The sequence below is a fragment of the Spermophilus citellus genome (assembly GCF_964194105.1).
Source record: "Spermophilus citellus genome assembly, chromosome: 15".
In the NCBI taxonomy this organism is placed as follows: Eukaryota; Metazoa; Chordata; class Mammalia; order Rodentia; family Sciuridae; genus Spermophilus; species Spermophilus citellus.
Window position 1 is genome coordinate 86,095,992 of NC_138195.1, and position 17,360 is coordinate 86,113,351.

At 50.5% G+C, this 17,360-nt stretch overlaps 1 long non-coding RNA gene across 1 annotated transcript in view; it reads right to left on the minus strand.

Moving 5' to 3' along the window:
* Positions 1-4,105: 4,105 nt before the first annotated feature.
* Positions 4,106-17,360, minus strand: part of LOC308634355 — a 52,936-nt gene continuing 39,681 nt past the window's right edge. Inside the window, exons 2-3 of the long non-coding RNA XR_014019006.1 lie at positions 6,777-7,000; positions 4,106-4,630 (exon numbers count right to left, since the gene is read on the minus strand). This is a non-coding gene — a long non-coding RNA (uncharacterized lncRNA). The remainder of the gene's footprint in view (positions 4,631-6,776; positions 7,001-17,360) is intronic.

Sequence of the window (17,360 nt, forward strand, 5' to 3'; positions counted from 1 at the left end):
AGTCTGGCAGGTTATATACAAATACTACACCATTGAATTTACGGGATGGGAGCATCTGTAGGTTTGGGTATCCGTCCACAGAGGTCCTGGAACCCTGTGGATGCTGAGGGATGATTATCAGTTAAAAAAAAAAATAACGATGATGATGAAAGAAAAGAGAACAAGAGAGATTGAACACATCACTTCTGCTCAAGTCTCATGGCCAGAATACAGTCACATGACCACACTTGGCTGCAGCAAAGACTGGGAAATACGGTCTTTATTCCAAGTGGCTTCGCGCCCGTTGAAAATTTGGAGGTATTTTTACTGAGGAAGAAGCAGAGACTTCATGTAGGGGGACATGAATAGTCTCCGTCATTGGCCACACAAGTCAATGGTCCTCTTTCTGAGGTGCTGGGCTCAAGGAAGGTTCAAACACTTATCATTTACTAATTCTCATAATGTTCACCGCCAGTGCTGCTTTCTGTAATTTTCCACGTTGGCTTTTCCTCATTGTAATCAGGGAGGGCCACCGTTTCCACAATGACCATAACCTTGAGAATCTGCCAAGGGCACACAGAGTAACAGGGACACAAAGGAAGGAGGGTAGCTGAGCTGGGGAAGAAAATGAAACAGCCTCAAAGTGTGAATGAGGATGAAAACCCGCACAGGACCCTTGGTTTGTGTGACATCTGCCACCCTCCAGTTAGAAGGAGATACCTCCTTTGTGTTTAGCACTCGGCTCCCTCTGGGGACCCCATAGGACTTCCTTCAGCACCCGAAGCATTCCCAGCCCCTTGAAGTCCTCCATCCCTGCAGAGTGGATGCTAGAAATGTCTAAGCTCTCTCTCATTAGATAATTCCATGTTGGCACTGCAACCACGCTAGAATTTTCTTGCAGAGAATTTTATTCCCTAGGCAGGAACTGGAGAAGCACGCGACTTTCATGCCCCATGGAAACCGGGCACAATGGATTTCATTGCTGCCAGTAATCCTATACTTTGTGCTTTCTTGATCTCCCTCTCAATCAGTCCGACAACAAACACTTATCGAGCTCCTGCTTTGCCTGGTCTGGGCTCAAAGCTGGAAATGCAGAGAGAGCACAGAACTGCAGCCTAGGCTGGGAGGGGAACCTCCTGCTACTGGCCTGCCCACTGGCTTAATCCCTTTGGCACTGATGTCAGCTGGTGCTATGCCCCGAGAACCCCAGGACCGAGCACTCTGGGGATGAGCCCTGGTCTATTTCCCCAGCCACCTCCCTCTCCCATTCTCCCACACTGGCCCTGCTTCCAGCCTGCTCCTGCTCCAGCCAGACAAAACCTCTTTCCCAATATAGACGGATGAGAGATGAGCAGGGTGTGTTTGATGAAATTGGTCCATGGGCTGCCTCCAAGATCTGGCTGCAAGGAGAGTGGACTGGAAATTGCATGGCCATTATCTTTGCTGACAACCCCCATCCCCATCTTTTCAATATAATGAATTGCACAGAGAGCTCAGCTGTCGCAAAAGCTTTTGAATTCCATCCCCATCGTCCTCCCAGACAGCCTTAGAGGTTATCTCAGCAAGGCAGGTGGGAGAGGAAAGAGAAAAGCTTAACCCTATAAGAATAATTATGATGTATTATTAGCAACTGATGGCAATCTAATGCAGGATTTTCAATATAAACGCGACTGACTGTAATTTTTCTCTGTCGTATGTGCACACACAAAAAAGGCTATGTTTAATGACTCCAAAGTTCAGAGCAGTTTTTCAAACTAAATTTAGTTCCTTGGGAGCGGTGTCTTAATATCAGACATTTTAATAAAATAGAGATATGGTTTGAATATTGAAGGTACTCTTCAGGGCAGAGGGAAATGTTTTGATTTGTATGATTACATGAAAAAACCACTAGTTGGCATTAGTCTTGAGTTTATATGTCCATGCCGATGGCATCATGTGCAGAAATCATAGTGGCTCTCAAAATGACAGAGCCACATTTGCTTTAGGGTCTAATCCCACCATAACTTGCAGGCAGCAAGTCTATCTTATTAATCTGTCTGTATCTGTCTGTGCGCGCCTCTCTCTCTCTCTCTCTCTCTCTCTCTCTCTCTCTCTCTCTCTCTCTCTCTCCAGCTCTTGGCACAGTGTTGGCCACAGCAGAGATGGTATAAATGATTGGCAGCTGGACAGATGAGTGGGTAGAAGGGTGGATCCTTGATTTGATAGATCAATGGATTATGAAGATGCACCTCTAGGTTTATTTTAATGTGTCAGGAAACCAACCTGGTTACAGAGAGGCTGAAAGGGTAATGATATAAGTTTAAAACCAGGTAATGTGATTGGCCTGGGATATGTCTGACTTGCTTAAAAAGCATCAATACCTGTTTTTGTAAACGAGTCTTTTATACTTCTCTGAGCTAGTTAGACTTGGAGTGCAAAAAAAAATCTCCATAGGTAGTTATTGGCATTAGCTTGAGTTCCTGCCAAAGCAGACCCTGGGGCAAGTGGTGAGGAGGGTGGTGATCTCATGCAGTTCAAGAGAGAAGTAGGGAGAGTGAGGCAGGAAGGAAGGGAGCTCAGCATGGGCAATAGCGAGTGGGTTACACTGTGGGCAACCGGACCTCCGTCTCACCAGGTCTCCTCTGAGAAACTGTGTGGAATGTGCCCCAAATTGCCTGGCCAGGACAGAAAGCCAAGCACCTAGGGGCAAATCCCATGCCATATTGGCTGAAAGTTGCCCAAGGACATAACACCTTCACCCTCTAGACTGACCTGCATTTAGCAAATGGCACGTGCTGGAAAAGGCTCAGAAAACAGGATCAGCTCCGGCACCTCAGGAGGGAAGCTGGGAATTGCCGATCATGGCCGCAGGTGAACCAGCGGGCTTCCTTTGGGGACCACAGGTGGGGGGCGTGGGGCATGGAGCATCAGCAGAGGATGGTTGGCATTTCAACAGGGAAGGACTCAGTGGGGAGATCAGACACATCACTGGAGGGCTCAGGAGCAAAGAGAACATACCACCACAGACCTTTGACCTCTGAGGCCATCACTGCTACCCATTCCAGCTGCCCCCCACCAGGAGGCCAGGAGGCCTCAGAATGGACCTGCACCATGGCTTCGGAAGATCCCCACACTGCTGTGACCTTTGCTTATCATCAGCAGGTGGCCTAAAGGGGCAGGAAGAAGGTCTCTGCCACACCGTCCCCTTCCCACGTCCTGTATGTCCACATCTAATTGACAGAGCCTAACTTGCAGCCAGGACCCTAGCTCTGTGGGAGTCTGGAAAGTGTGGTGTTCAGCTTACCAAACTCCATACCTGAAAAGGGGTGCAGCAAGTTCTGAGGAAGCCAAAGTGCTGTCTACCATACTCTCCAATGGCCTGTGCTCCATCTGAGCCCCTCCTTGATGGGGGAACACACACTGTGGCCCCTGCTCTGCATACCATAGAAGCTAACATCTATGGGGGATGGAAGAACGTGAGACTGCCTTCCCTGTACTACAGTCACCAACCCTTCTTTCAAAGTGCCAAACTTTCCCCAGCCACAGGGCCTTTGCACACACTATTTCCACTGTACAATGGTCTCCCCACCACACCTGCCACTCTATCCATCTAGTGAATATTAATTGCAATTTGAATAACACCTCCTCCCAGGAGACCTGATTCCCCAGACTAGATCAACTTCCCAGGATATGCTCACATAGTATTAGAGCATTTGTGCATTATTAAGGGAGGCTGAGCCCCATCAACCAGCATCCACCATAACACTGTGCCTGTGAGTCCTCTAGATTGAGACCAAATCTGACTCTGTCTGCCCCTCAGACTGTCTCACCCCACCTCCAGCCACGGTCACAGCCCTCGTCCTCGAGATGCACTGAAGCTGACAGCTTCATCTATATATTGCAGTGTTACCCTGTGTCACAATTTTTATCCTATTAATATCTGCTAAGTCTCATTTATACTTTACTGTAACACTCTAGACAAGCCACACGTCCTCAGAACATATGGCAGAGCAGTTACAGACACATCTTGGCTCTGTCACCTGCTAGTCATGTCACCAAGTCACTTCACCTCCCTGAGTCTCCGTTTCCTCGCCTTTAAGCAGGGGTAACAAATACCAACCCTGGAGAGTTGTTCTAATAACTCAGTGAAATCAACCAAGTGAAAGAGAAAGCTACTGCCCAACACCCGAGTACACTGCATCACCATCGCCGTCGCCGGGCGGGAGGGGACTCGGGGTCTTGGTTGGGTGGCAGGCCACATCAGGTTCTTTTCTGAAGGGGTCATTTCTCTCTCTTCTTCAGGAGGTTGGGGATGGCTTCGGTGGCTTGGAATAAGGCAGCTTGGGATCCTAGACGGTGTTCCATCCTCCGAGATCTAATGGGCCTCCCAGAGCCCACGGGATGGCACGGGGGTACATCGCCCTTTGGAAAGCAGGGTGGAGATACTTACCAAGATCCAGAGAAACATGTCCGCCTTCTTACCCAGGAACCTCCCCCATGGACTGACTGCACACCAGAGGAAGAGTTCAAGGGAAGCAACAGGGCTGTTGTGAAGATGCTCATTATAACAGCTCAAGGTTGGAGGCCCCTTCCATCTCCCACAGTGAGGGGCTGGTGTGGCAAATCAGCACACTGAGGTTCTGCAGCCATTAAAAGGTTCACTATGCAGTCTCTGTAGAAACACAGACAAGCACCTCCGATAGAGCGTTCCCTGGTGAAAGTTGCCCAAGGACATAACACCTGCCCCACAAGGGCTGATAGAGAACAGGAAAGAAAGGCAGGCAGGCCCTGGGAAGGGGCGAGGTCAGGGGGATTTTGAGGAAATGTTCTTTGGCACTCCATTTTAACACTACGAGGATTCCCAGTTTTAAATGGCTAGGCTGCGGGGCGCACCGGCACACGCCTATACCCCAGGGACTCTGGAGGCAGGAGCATCACAAGGTCAAGGGCAGCCTCAGCTACTTAGCAAGACTCTGTCTCAAAATTAAAAATGAAAAGGACAGGAGATGCAGCTCAGTGGTAAAGAGCTCCTAAGCTAAATCTCCTGTACCAAAAAAAAAAAAAAAAAAAAAAAAATTATGCTACTGAGCACCTTTTAGCAGATGACTAGCAGCCCAAGGAAACCCCTTTTTAACTTGTGGAAATAAAAGGGTCTTCCTCAGTAGAACCACGTTTGACGTGTTGAAGTCCATACTTTAGGTAAAGATCTCGAACAGACAAGGCGAGAAACATCAGCGAGAGAGAGAACTAGTTACTAGGGGAAAAATTGAACTTCCTTCAGTCTAGAGCGAGGTGGAACGTTTAGCATCATTTAAAGGGCCATAAGCTCTTCAAGTGAGTTTTAGACTCCTGGTGAGGCCAACAGGCCAGTTGTGCCCAGGCTGATGCACTAGAAGTGGAGGAGCCCACTCTGGGCACCAGGGAGGGAGGCAGAAGCAGCCAGAGACATGCACCCAGACATCTGGGTGGAAGACGAAAGCTCCCTGCAGCTTGGCAGAGCCCCTAACAGCTGAGACTCCAGTTATTTCTCCCCCAGTTCCTGAACAAGAAGAGCTGTTTGTGCCACGAACACACCCAGGAACAGCCTTGTCCATAACTTTCATAAACATAAAAATACCCTCAAACTAGGACTTGGGAACTCGTACGTGTTCAGCCCTGGTGGCTTCAATTTGCTGGAATTCTGGACTTTTTAAGAAGGAAAATGTGATGAAATCTAAATGCATTCGTACCTCACTGAGGCCGGGGCATGTTCAGCCCAGCCTCCTGACGGTTCTACCCCTAAATCCACAATAAGATTCAATACTCAGAAGGGTGCCTCTTTGATCTTCCAACCTCCCAGATCACACCCAGGTGGCCAGAATTGACAAATGTCTCAGGAATGGGAAGGGGAGCCTGAGTGGGCAGGGAGCCACTCTCAAAAGTGTCCAGGAACAGGAAGTTAACCACAGTACCCAGAGGAGTGTGTACTACGTGGAGTCCTCAGTTCTGAAGCACAGAGCACAAGGTGGACTCAGACAGATCATTACAAACCTAGCCTGAGGAGTACGCCTTGGACACAGGCATAGTGGATGCAGCCGCAGTGGCTGTGGGGACAACAGGGACCCTGCTGTGATGGCAAGGGGTGTGGGAGTAGCAACAAGAAATTATTGAGAATTATTTCTGTACTTCTCACAGCTGAAAAGGCCCCTCGTGATGTGGTGCCTGGAAGCTCAGGACCATGCCCACCAGCCCCAACTCCAAATATGCCCCACTGTCAGGCCAAGGGCACCTTTGTCACTTGGACAAGATATTCACTGCCTTAGTTGGGGCTCCCCTGGGAGCAGTCTCTGAATTAAAGATAGGTAGTTTATGAGGGGGGGGGGGTAAAGAACAAATGTGTGGAAGAGTGTGGGCAGAGGGGGTGAGGCAGGGAAGGACAGTCCCTTCAACCTAAGCTTCAACCAACAGCTGTGGCTATGTCCAGCCAGCTACCAACAGGGGCAACTTAATCCCCATGATAAAATTCAAGGAGGCAGTATAGACCAAAACCCCAGAGTTAGCACATCAGAGTTGTGCTATGGGATATGTATACCCACCAGTCCCTGTGCAGGGACCCATGGGCAGGGGGCATTAATTCCCTGGTATTTCCAACATGAGCAGCAGGGGTAAGCAAAGTGGTCTCCATGCCATGAAATGCCTTTAGGTAATGATGCTTGGGGAGGGGTGCATGGGGGTGGGGGTAAAGGTTGTCTGAGTCAGTAATGCAAAGTGATAAATAGCCCTCCAAGGAGCTCATCGAACTCCATCCACACTGTCCCCTGTATTAGGGGACTCATTACCCAGTCTCAGCAAGCTTCCTGGGGTAGGAAGCTCTCCCCACTGCGCACTGACATCCGGCTCCCTGAAGCTTCCACCTGCTGGTCTCGCATTGCTCTCTAGACCTTGCGGAGCTGCAGGCAGCCGCCCTCCTCCAGGAATTCAATTCTGTTCACGATGGTGGTTCTTCACTCAGGCAAGACGGCAGAGCAAGCAAATGCGCTTCAGGAAGAATCCCACAAAGGACCTTTCAAACCGGAGCAAGATCTGAGTTAATTAATACCAGAGTTCAAGTAATCAGGTGAGTCCTCTCCTAGCCCTTCCACTGAAGGCAACGGCCACAGTAGACACAGCTGTTCTTATCAGGAGGGCCAAGGGCTACATGCATTTATCATAAACTACAAGGCTTAAGTTCAATATCAAGATGAAAGCTAAACCAAGGCTCCCCGGGAGACAAGGAGCTCTGCTCTGACAAGTCGAGAGGGGAGAATATTGCCTTTCAGCAAACAGTACTTCTAATTTGATCCCGCGAAGATTCCTGCAAAGAGAAGGGCACCGGATGGCGGGAGGAGGTGGCGTGTTCTTCTCTATGTATTTTTTATCATGGCTGCACGAGCTCTTCAGGATCTCAGTCATCAATTACCTGTGACAGGCGTCAATTGTTTATCTTTCAAGAACATTACCACTTCCTTCCCTTTATATATCTTCCCTGTATTCTTGTGGGGACAAGATCATCTATTTTCACCTCCCCTTCAAGCCCTGCTGTCACTTACTTGGTATAATTACTGGTATAATATCCTGGAATGACGGGCTCCATGAGGCTGCAAGAGAAATGACTCTGCGCTCCCCCCTCGCCTAGGAATACACAAAAGGGCACCAAAGCCAGCAGGGAATTCAGCTGCCCATCAGGGTCCCACTAAGGGAAATTCACCACCGAGTGCTGGAACAGGTGTCCCTGTGAGGTCCTCAGGAAAGCCAGAGGGCTAGAAGCAACACCAGCCCCCTCCCACCTACCACCCCACCTCTGTTCAGAAAAGAGAAGTAAGTTCTGCCATGAAAATCATTGTTGCTTAAAACACCAGCCTGAAATAATTGCATATTTGTTGGGGATTGACAGCAGAGTTTTTCATGAATTTTGCTATCTTTTGACAGTGGCAAATAAATAGGTAGAGAAATGCACTCTCTTGGGGCTTTTAACGGGGAAAAAAAAAATCACAGTAGGAAAATTGCACCAAAGAGCATAGCAATATTTCCATACTTTGCTGCACTTAAAGGGAGAAAATGGGCATTAAGGGTAACAGGGTCGTTATAAAAACAGCAGTTCTATTTCCGGGTCTTTCATTTGCCAAAAGCCTCAATACACAGTCATTGAAAGTGGAAGAAGGCCAAGCTTCAACTTCTCTAATACGCCTTGCAAACAATTGGATTTCTTCTTAATGGGGCCTTGCTGCATTTTTACATCATGAAGCATGTGATTAGCTATTAAATGACTGAGGAATAACTGACCCTGACTTGTTGGGCTGATGTCTGCTGAATGATTCCGTGCTGTTCTTTTAAACCAGCACCATGCTGACTGTAATTCGGTGGTGGAGTTGAGGGGGTTTTGAGGGATAATGTGAAGGATCTTCCATTTGGGGAACCTGAATGACGATGCAATATTAATTATGAGCTTCTTAACCAACCTGCTGCCTCCACAGCTATTTTGGGTGGCGCAAGCTGAATTCAATCCCTGCAAATCATTCTTCAGACTCACTCAGGTCCTCTGCTCTCCAAAACAAAAGACACCAATGTCTGCCTTTTTCCAAATGTCAGATTTTTTCATGGGGAGGCTAAATTTCTTATCAGTAAATTTATGAAACACCTGTCGTATGCCCAGAATGGCTGGTCCTGGGGCAGCAAGGTCATGTGTTGAGTGATTAACTGGCATCTGGTTCTTGCTGCATTGTTCTCATCTACCCCCAATTCTTCCCCCAAGAAAATGCTAGGGGCCTAAGTGACCCTGCAGGAAGCTGCTGGCCCCAAGGGCCTAAAATAGAGACTACTTGCAGAAGTCCTCCCCGCCTGGCTCACTGAGCAGCCAATGCTGGTGCTCCAGGAGGTGAGGAGAGAGAGCAAGCATCTCTGGGCAGAAGCAATGGGCAATTGGTGGGGGAGGTACTTCTCCAAGCCTGGGAAGAAGGCAGAGGTCCCCGGTTCTGGAGGGAGACCCAAAGCATCCCAGAGGGTAGCAGGACTTCTGGGGAAGTGACTGTGATGACCACTCTGCTGCTGGATAAGGGGCAAGCTGGGGCCCCAGGATTCCCAGGGCCTAGCACGGGCAGCTACAGAAGCCACAGGAGCCTGGCCAGCCCAAGACTCCTAAGGGTCTGAATGCAGCCTGGGCCAGGAGAGAGGGCCCCAGTGAGAATGGCTTCAGGTAGGATGGCAGTCCTCATTAGCCAGGCAGGCAAAGGCACATAGTCAGGGTTACGACAGTTTTAAAGAGGGATTAGGGCATTCCTTATACATCCAAGCTTGTGGGGCAACAGTCATGACCCCCCCAGTTACTGGTCTTGACTGACAGCCTAGGGGTGGTCACCTTCTCCAGTCCTCACGCTACCACCTCTATCAAGAATCCAGGCTGGAACGACAATGAGCATGACTGGGGTCCATCTAAACCCGCAGCCAGCATTCCTGGATGACAGTCTGCAAGAGCCAGGGGCTGGGGCAGGACCATTCCTGGGTCCCAAGTCCCAGCACCCCCGGCCCTTTTTCTATGAGTGTACGCTCTCCTTGGCTGGGGTTTTCATTCTGACCCCTCCTCAAATCTTCCTGATTGCCCTGTTCCCTGCAAAGCAGGCCCCGCTGTGCACTGGATGCTCAGGATCAACAAGGCACAGAACAGATGATACCCCTCCCCTCCCTGACTCTAGAGGCAGGTCGGCCAACCCTGCATTGCCACCTGCCACCCTGGTCACCTCTGAGTGCTTCAATAGCTGAAGCTTGAATCCTGAGAGGCAGCCCCAACATCTCCTGGCCCAGCCCTGCCCACCCCAACCCTGCCTGTGGGCCCAGAATGCCCTTCAACAACACAAAACCTGGCCGGGCCAGGGAACAAGGCTTGGCCGCCATCTTGGAATGAAGGGAAACATTAATCACAGTGAGAAAAAGCCATGAATTAATCTCTCAATAAATCATTGAGCCACAAAACAATTAGAGAAAAATACAGTGCCAAGCACCACAGGATACAATCAAGGAGAGTGAGAGCTGCCTGGCCTGGGAGTTGAGCTGAGCGGGCCTGGGCAGATGGAGGATCCAATAGCCCAGGGATGGAGTGCATCATGGTTTTTACCTTCTACAATCAGCACTGTGAATTATGGAGTGTTCTATGCGGGAAGACAGGAGAAAGCCAACAGCTCTTGCTCAAGTCTTGCTGACAGGAGGGACAGAGGTGTGCTTTTTCCAAAAACAACATGCCGAATGGTTCGAGGGCCACGAAATCCTTCTAAGTGTGGTTCCAGTAAGCCGGTCTGGAGAATGAATTCAAAAACATAATAGGGAGGAAAATCATAGATTGTAATGAATGAGCTCCGACTCTAGCCGGAGGCTGTCCCAAGCACCTTATCTGTGTGTTTTCTCGTGTAATTCTCACCTCTCTAGGAGATGAACATTATTACCAGATCCATCTCACACCTGGCAAAACTGAGGCACTGGGAGTTTAGACAACTTTTTACGTAGCAATAGAAACAGGATCCAAATCCTGAATCAGTCACTCCCTGACGCTGCCTCCCAGAGATTAAGAAGCCCATGTAATGTCACCTATGATTGTGGAACACAGGAGTCATGTTTATGCACCATAGTATATGACAGTAGACTGTAGGGGTGCCAGCCGACAGGCTCCCATGCAGGCTTGGCACTGACACTAATGAGGCCACACAGCCACACAGGCAGTGTGGAGGGCTACAGGAGGAAGGGTGTCTGGGCTGAATCCAGAGGATGAGGAAAAATCAAGTTTGGTTACCAAAATACCAGGAGCTAAAGAAGGGTACAAGAGAGCCCAGAAAACACAGAAGAGGCCGTTCTGTCTCCACACAGTCTCGGGGGTCCCCCAGGCCATTCTGTCTCCAGACACACAGTAGCGGGGTCCCCAGGCCACTCAGGCAGAAGAATCAGCAGGCTTGGTGGTTAATTACGTGTGTGAGTCACAGAGGACTCTCCGGTTCTTGGAGAAGAATCTATGCTGTGCTCAGTGACAGAGAACACAGAGTAGGGAAGGAGCAGGCCCTCGGCAGATAACCCGGGTTCTTGGAGAAGCTGGCTGTGTGACTGGGTACTCACATGGGCAGGGACGGCCTGTCTGGTTTTCTCTAGCATACACATTAAGTCTACCCTATGAACACTTATTTGTGTGTCTACATAAGCCACGAGAATTAAGCTTTGGCATTTGCAGCTATTGAACTAATACTGTTGAGAGCACAAATAAAATGCAATGTAACAAAGGTTGAAAAATGGCCCAAACTTGTGTTAAAGGAGGAAAGCAGACCCTAAGAGAGCTGGAGAAGATACAAATGTCATTGCATGCAACCCAGCTCAACACATAAATGGCAGGTCAACTGGGTTACTAAGCAATTCCAGGGACAAACCTTCCACTGGGGCTACCCTCCCTCCCTCAGCTCTTGCAGCAGTTGGGGGTTAACCCTGAGATTCCATGTAATCAAAGCCCTGCTAAAGGCTGTGATGGACATGAAGCCATCTATTAATGTCCCCTAAGGACAGCCCCTCTCCCCAGAAGTGGCCCTTTTTGTTTCAGTAGTGGCATTTGAAATGGCTCTTCATGACCCAAGGTCAGCAACCTGTCTCTGATGGAGATGAGGTATGTGTACCAGGGCCATCAAAATCCAATTGCTGACTTGGTCCTGTCCCTATGCAGAGGCTCCTCTTCCTTGGCTGCTGGGGAGTCCGTCCCCAGCTACTCCAGAGTCCAGGGCCCAGCCTCCCACCTTCCTTCTCAATCCCATCCCTGATATCTATCTAGGCTGCCTGCGAGTCTTTGGAAAGAAAATGGAGCTCTCCACCTTCCCAGTCCCAGGATGAATGACATTGCTCCCTGGGAACCTGGGCTTCATTAGAGTCCCTAGTTTTTCTCAAGAAGTTGGAGCTGAATGGGGCCAGGGGAACCCCCTAGCCCAAGGCAAACCCCCTTTTACCAGGGTGGAGAAGAGGCTCCATCCACAATACACAACGGGGACTGGACCTGGGTTTCCTGACACCCAAGGCAGTACCAGGGTACATTCCTCACTCCCAGAGCTTTTCTCAGCTTTGCCCAAAGTCCTGGAAGGACAATTTACTTGAATTCCCCAAATGAATACTCAACAGGGGAGGGTGGACTCTTTGTTTTGAGACCCAGCCATCTTGCCTCCTGCCACACAGGCCCCTTTGGAGGAGCTCAGGGCCTCATTACCATTTCTTGCTGGACACATCCAGTTGCTCCCATGAGCTCATTCGGCCACAGTGAATAAGCAGCCGTGAGGTGCCAGGTACTGTGCTTGGGCCCAGGAGCTACATGCCCAGGGGCTCAATGCTGGGCCTAGCCCACCTCTCTGTGCCCTGTGCTATGAACACACGCAGCCTGCTTCTCCTGCAATGCTGACACTTGCTGGTTCAATGACACGACTTCAGGATATTGCCCAGAGCCCCTCAGACACCCCTCTGTCCCATTCTTCCTGCCCCTGACAAATGCTTGGGCCACCAACCCAGCATCCGTTTATGAGATCAAAAGGAAGTGACTGATGAAACCGAGCTCCTCCAGCTCCCAGAGGAGAGTTTCCTCCTTCCCCGCCTCCCTCCCCCATCGCCACATGGACCAGGCACAGAGGACCAAACACCAGAATGTAAGAAATGACTCAGAGGCCCCTTTCTTTCTGGCTGGAAGGGCCTCTACACCTCCAGGAGCCATTCCCACGGGGCATAAGCAAGCGTTGCCCAAAGGTGGGCCCTGCTCAGCTGTGCGCTGGGCGTGGCTGCCAGGCCCCTGACATCAGAAGGCTTGCGCAGAATGACTCAAGAGAGACCAGGAGAGGGACCTTGAAGCAGCGCGGGCAAGTGGTAGATGTGTCTCAGGGCACAGGGAACACAATTTGGAGCAAGCTGTTTGAGTGCTGTCCAGACTGTCTTAGCCACTGACGAGACAATGCTGGGGAGAGTTTGCAGAGCTGGCTGAGGATGAAGGGGGAAAATCAGTTCCGACAGCTCGCTTTAGATTTAATTATTCCATTTCGAGAATCCTTCTGGTTGCCGGGCTGGAGGGCCGTGTGTCTGGGGCTGACTCAGGCTGGGGGAGGCACTGGGTCCCCTGATTGAATTATTGCATCTCCTGGTGCTCAGGGCAGCAAACAACAATGCCTGTGTCCTGCCATGTCCCCTGTGTCACTGATCCTGGCCCACATGGAAAACCTTCACAGTTAATTTGATGACAGTCTGTAGCCCAGAAGCCCCAGAGCAGGAATGTGATGAGTGTCTCACCTGATACCAATTTTAATCAGCTGGGCCCCAGGAAGGTACAAGAGGGGACAATAGAGAGAAGGAGAGCATGGAGCGGTGGGGCTTGTCCGAGACCTCACTGACATTCTGGTCACTTCCTGATCGTATACCAAGAATGTCACCTGTCCTCACTAGAAAGACAGGGCCTTCCTTACCCTAAATGGGGAGGTGGGGAGAAAAAGGCCCTCTCCTTTTGCTCAAGATTACTGCAGTGATAAATGAGGACACACACACACACACACACACACACGCATGCACACATATGCACATGCGCGCGCGCGCGCGCGCACACACACACACACACACACACACACACACACACTTCTTCATTTGGCCACTGTTTTATCCCTGAGAGAGGCCACTTGACTGGGAGAAGGAGATGCAAGGTTGGCACTGGACCTGCTGTTATTAACTGTGCATTACTGAGTGAACCACCTTCCCCCTCTGGGCTGCGTTCCAAAGGAATTGCACTGTATCAGTGGTTTTTCAACTTTTTCTTCAAATGAAACCTTCAGCAGGACTCTGATTTATACCAGAGGCTCAAACAGTCTCTCAGGTTCAAGGGAGGTGGCTTCAGAGCCAGCCCCTCCTTGCACACCCTGTGACCCACCACAGAACACCAGATACTGTGTGTCACAATTGGAAGACACTGGACTAGATACTTGCTGGACAGGCTCAATAGTGGTCCCCCAAAGATGTCCATGTTCTGTTCCCTGGAAGCTGTGACTATGTTACCTTGCATGACCAAGGAGGCTTTGCAGAGTGATGAGGTTAGAGGTCATTACAGGGAGGTTCTCCGAGATTATCCGGCTGAGCCTCACTCAATGGCAGGGTCCTAACAGGGAGGAGAGGAGAAAGTGGGGCGACTGGAAGCCGCGAGGCGGGAGATGCTGCACGTCTGGCTGTAGGGATGGAGGAAGGGCATGGGCCCAGGAGGCAGGCCGCCTCGAGGAGCTGGAAGAGGCAAGGAGACAATTCCCTCCTGGAGCCTCCAGAAAGAGCCAGCCCTGCGCATACCTTGGTTTCAGGACTCCTGGCCTCCAGAACCACAAGGTAATAACCGTGTGTTGCTTTAACCCACTGGGTTTATAATTTAATACAGAAGCCATGGGAAACCCACAATCCCATGATCCAGAACCTGTGAGCAGGGGAGACGATTCTAGCATCTCACACACCCACATCTGTCATCTCTGGGGAGGACAGAGACCGTCTCCCTCATCCCTGCTCCCCTCTGCCTCTGGAATCTGTCATTGGAACTTATCTAATTAGAGTTTCTCTGTGCCCATCCCTGAGACCTCTCAGCACTTCACTGACTTAGGAAGAAACGTGGCCCTCCATGGTCCTCCCAAGTCCCAAAAATGGAGGACAGTGAGACACAAGAGCTTTACCCATGCCCGTGTTTAGTCCTCTCGGTCCCCATTTCTTCCCACCCCCCACCATCCCCTTTCTTCAACTTTCTATTTTGGGAGATTAGAAAGGAAAACTCTGGATTCAGTTCAGGGATTAAATTCAATGACATGAATATAGATGAGTCCACTTCCTCCCGCAAACAGCATGTCCTCCAGCCTCTAAATCCCAGTGCCCTTGGCCCCTTCCATCAGGCCTACAAGGATCCCAACAGCTGGTGTTGGTTGCCGTCTACTCCAGACACCCATACCTGTATGGGACAACAGGACAGGTGACTTCTGGGTCACGTCAGGCCAACTGCTGCACAGAGGGGCAGCAGACACAGGGCCCACCAAGTTCAAGGAATCACGATGGGCAGTGGATCCAATGGCCCAACAGCCAGAGGCCAGAGAGCAAGTGGCTACCACCTATTGCTACCTCCACCCCGATTCGGAGCTTATGGAACTCCATTCTCTGTTAAGTGAGATTCCCACAAAATTCATGGATGACATTTGCGCAGCCAGAAGTGTCTCCTTGGAATTTTCGAAGAACTCACAGATGAAACAAGTACACAAAGACCATTTCTCTGTCTCAGTCAGAGCTGCTCCTGAAGGTACTGCCCACCAAGTTCAGTGTCCTGCCGTCTTAAGATACAAAAAGCTAAGCCTCCCCCTGGACCCCCTTCTCTGTCCAGCTGCCTCCCTTCTTCCTTCCTCACAGCAAACCCCCTTTGGATGAATTGACCCCACTCCTGTCTGCTCCCCTCCCCTCCTAAATCCACTTGATCCAGCCTCAGCACCACCGCCGCCATCGCCAACACCTCCCACCAACACAGCTCCCACAAGAGTCCTTGGTGACCTCCTTATTGCTAAATGCCAAAGGCATTTGTCAGCCCTTATCCTTCCTGATCTTTTAGTGGCATTTGGCATTGTTGACCTTTCTGGCCTTTCTCAAAATCCCAATGGCCAGCTTTGACAGCTCACTTCCTGGGGCCTTCATTACACCCCGCTCATTACTTTGATACATCCCCCACCCCCATCCCCCACTTGCCAATAATTCTTTCTCCACTAACCCCTTAAATATTCAAGCTTTCGGGGTCCAAGCTTTTAGGTCCTCTTATCACTTCCTCTTTCTCCCTGGGGATTTCTATACGCTGATGGTGGGGCTGGGGTGGGGCTCAGTGGCAGAGCTCTTCCCTAGCACATGTGAGGCCCTGGGTTCCATCCCCAGTATGTCAAAAAAAGAATGTAGTTAAAATAAACTATGCGTTGATGACTTACAAACCCTGTGTCCGTGGCCCAGCCCTGTCCTAGCAGCAGACCCACATGCTAGCAGACATTTCTTCTAGGGAGTCCTATAAGACCCCAAAAGATATCTGGTCAAATCAAATTTTTTATTGTCCCTAATAAAACCTGCCCCTCCTGCTGTGTCCTCCACCTACCGAGAGCCCATCGGCCCCCCAGTCACCCAACACTCATGTGTCCTTCATTCCCACCTGCTCCCATTCAGACATGGCACTCTCCAATCTGCTCACACCTGTCCAGGCCACCTTCATTCCTCAGCCAGGTCCCCAGTCGCTTAGACTTGGTCTCCCTCCTATTCAAGCCGGAGTTATCCTTCCACAGGCCCAAGGGTCATGCTTGACCTTCAGGGTTGCCACACCTTCAGGGTGAGGTCCAACTCCACCCACCTCTACAGGGCCCTGCCCACCTCTCCGACCTGCCTCCCTGCTCTCCACCTCGTTCCCTTGTCCACCTTGTCTTACAAGTGACATTCTCTCCCCTGAACAATCTTCTCCCCTTGCCCTCTAATTCCTCTAAGTCCTTCAAGTCTTGGGATGTCACTGCCCCAAGAGACCATCTCCCTCCTCCACTGGTCCCCCAGGTCTGGGCCCCTCCAAAGACCCACAGAATACTGGCTTTTTCCCCTACTGGTTGAGTGCCCCGGCCAGTGAGGCATTTCGAAACACTTAGTCTGGCCAAGGTCGTCCTGGGTGAGGCAACGGTTGCTGGGTCTCACTCCTCCTGCATGGCACAGGTGCTGCCTACAGGCTCCAGCCCTTAGGAAGCAGAACGAGAGACGCAAACATCAGGTAAGGGACAGGCTGGTGGGTCAGAGAAACCTTAGTGTCCCTGTGCAGTCTCTCTTCCCTTTGTCACACTCCTGGCAGAGACACTGAAGCAGCTGACACTCCGAAGATGTCAGGAAGACATGGTGACACCCACAGGTCTAGATTCGTCCACCCATCGGTCTTGTCTCATCCACCAACCCACAGTTTCACACTGAAGAGGTTACAGGTAGGGAGCAGGGATCTGAGGTCACCAGTCCTGTCCCCAACAGGCTATGTGGCCTGCCGATGTCATGCTGCTTTTCTGGACCCATGTGTTCCCATGTGAAAAGACAGACAGCCATTTGGCAGGTGCCCTCTGGGAGTCACGGGAGTGCTCAGCTGTCACCAAGCAATCCCTGCTCTCAGTTAGATGGAGATCCTGTCTGAACAGAATCCCTTCAGGTAAACGATACCTTTACAAAACAGTGCCACATCTGTTTTTCTATAAATTGATGCTCATGAGCAGCCCTGTAATGTAAGTAAAGTGGACGCACATCTCCACTTTACCAACAAGGAAACTGAGGCTTAAGAAGGCTCAGTGACTTCCCCAAGACTGAAACTTGGGACATCTTTCAGCAAGCAGGGACCATGT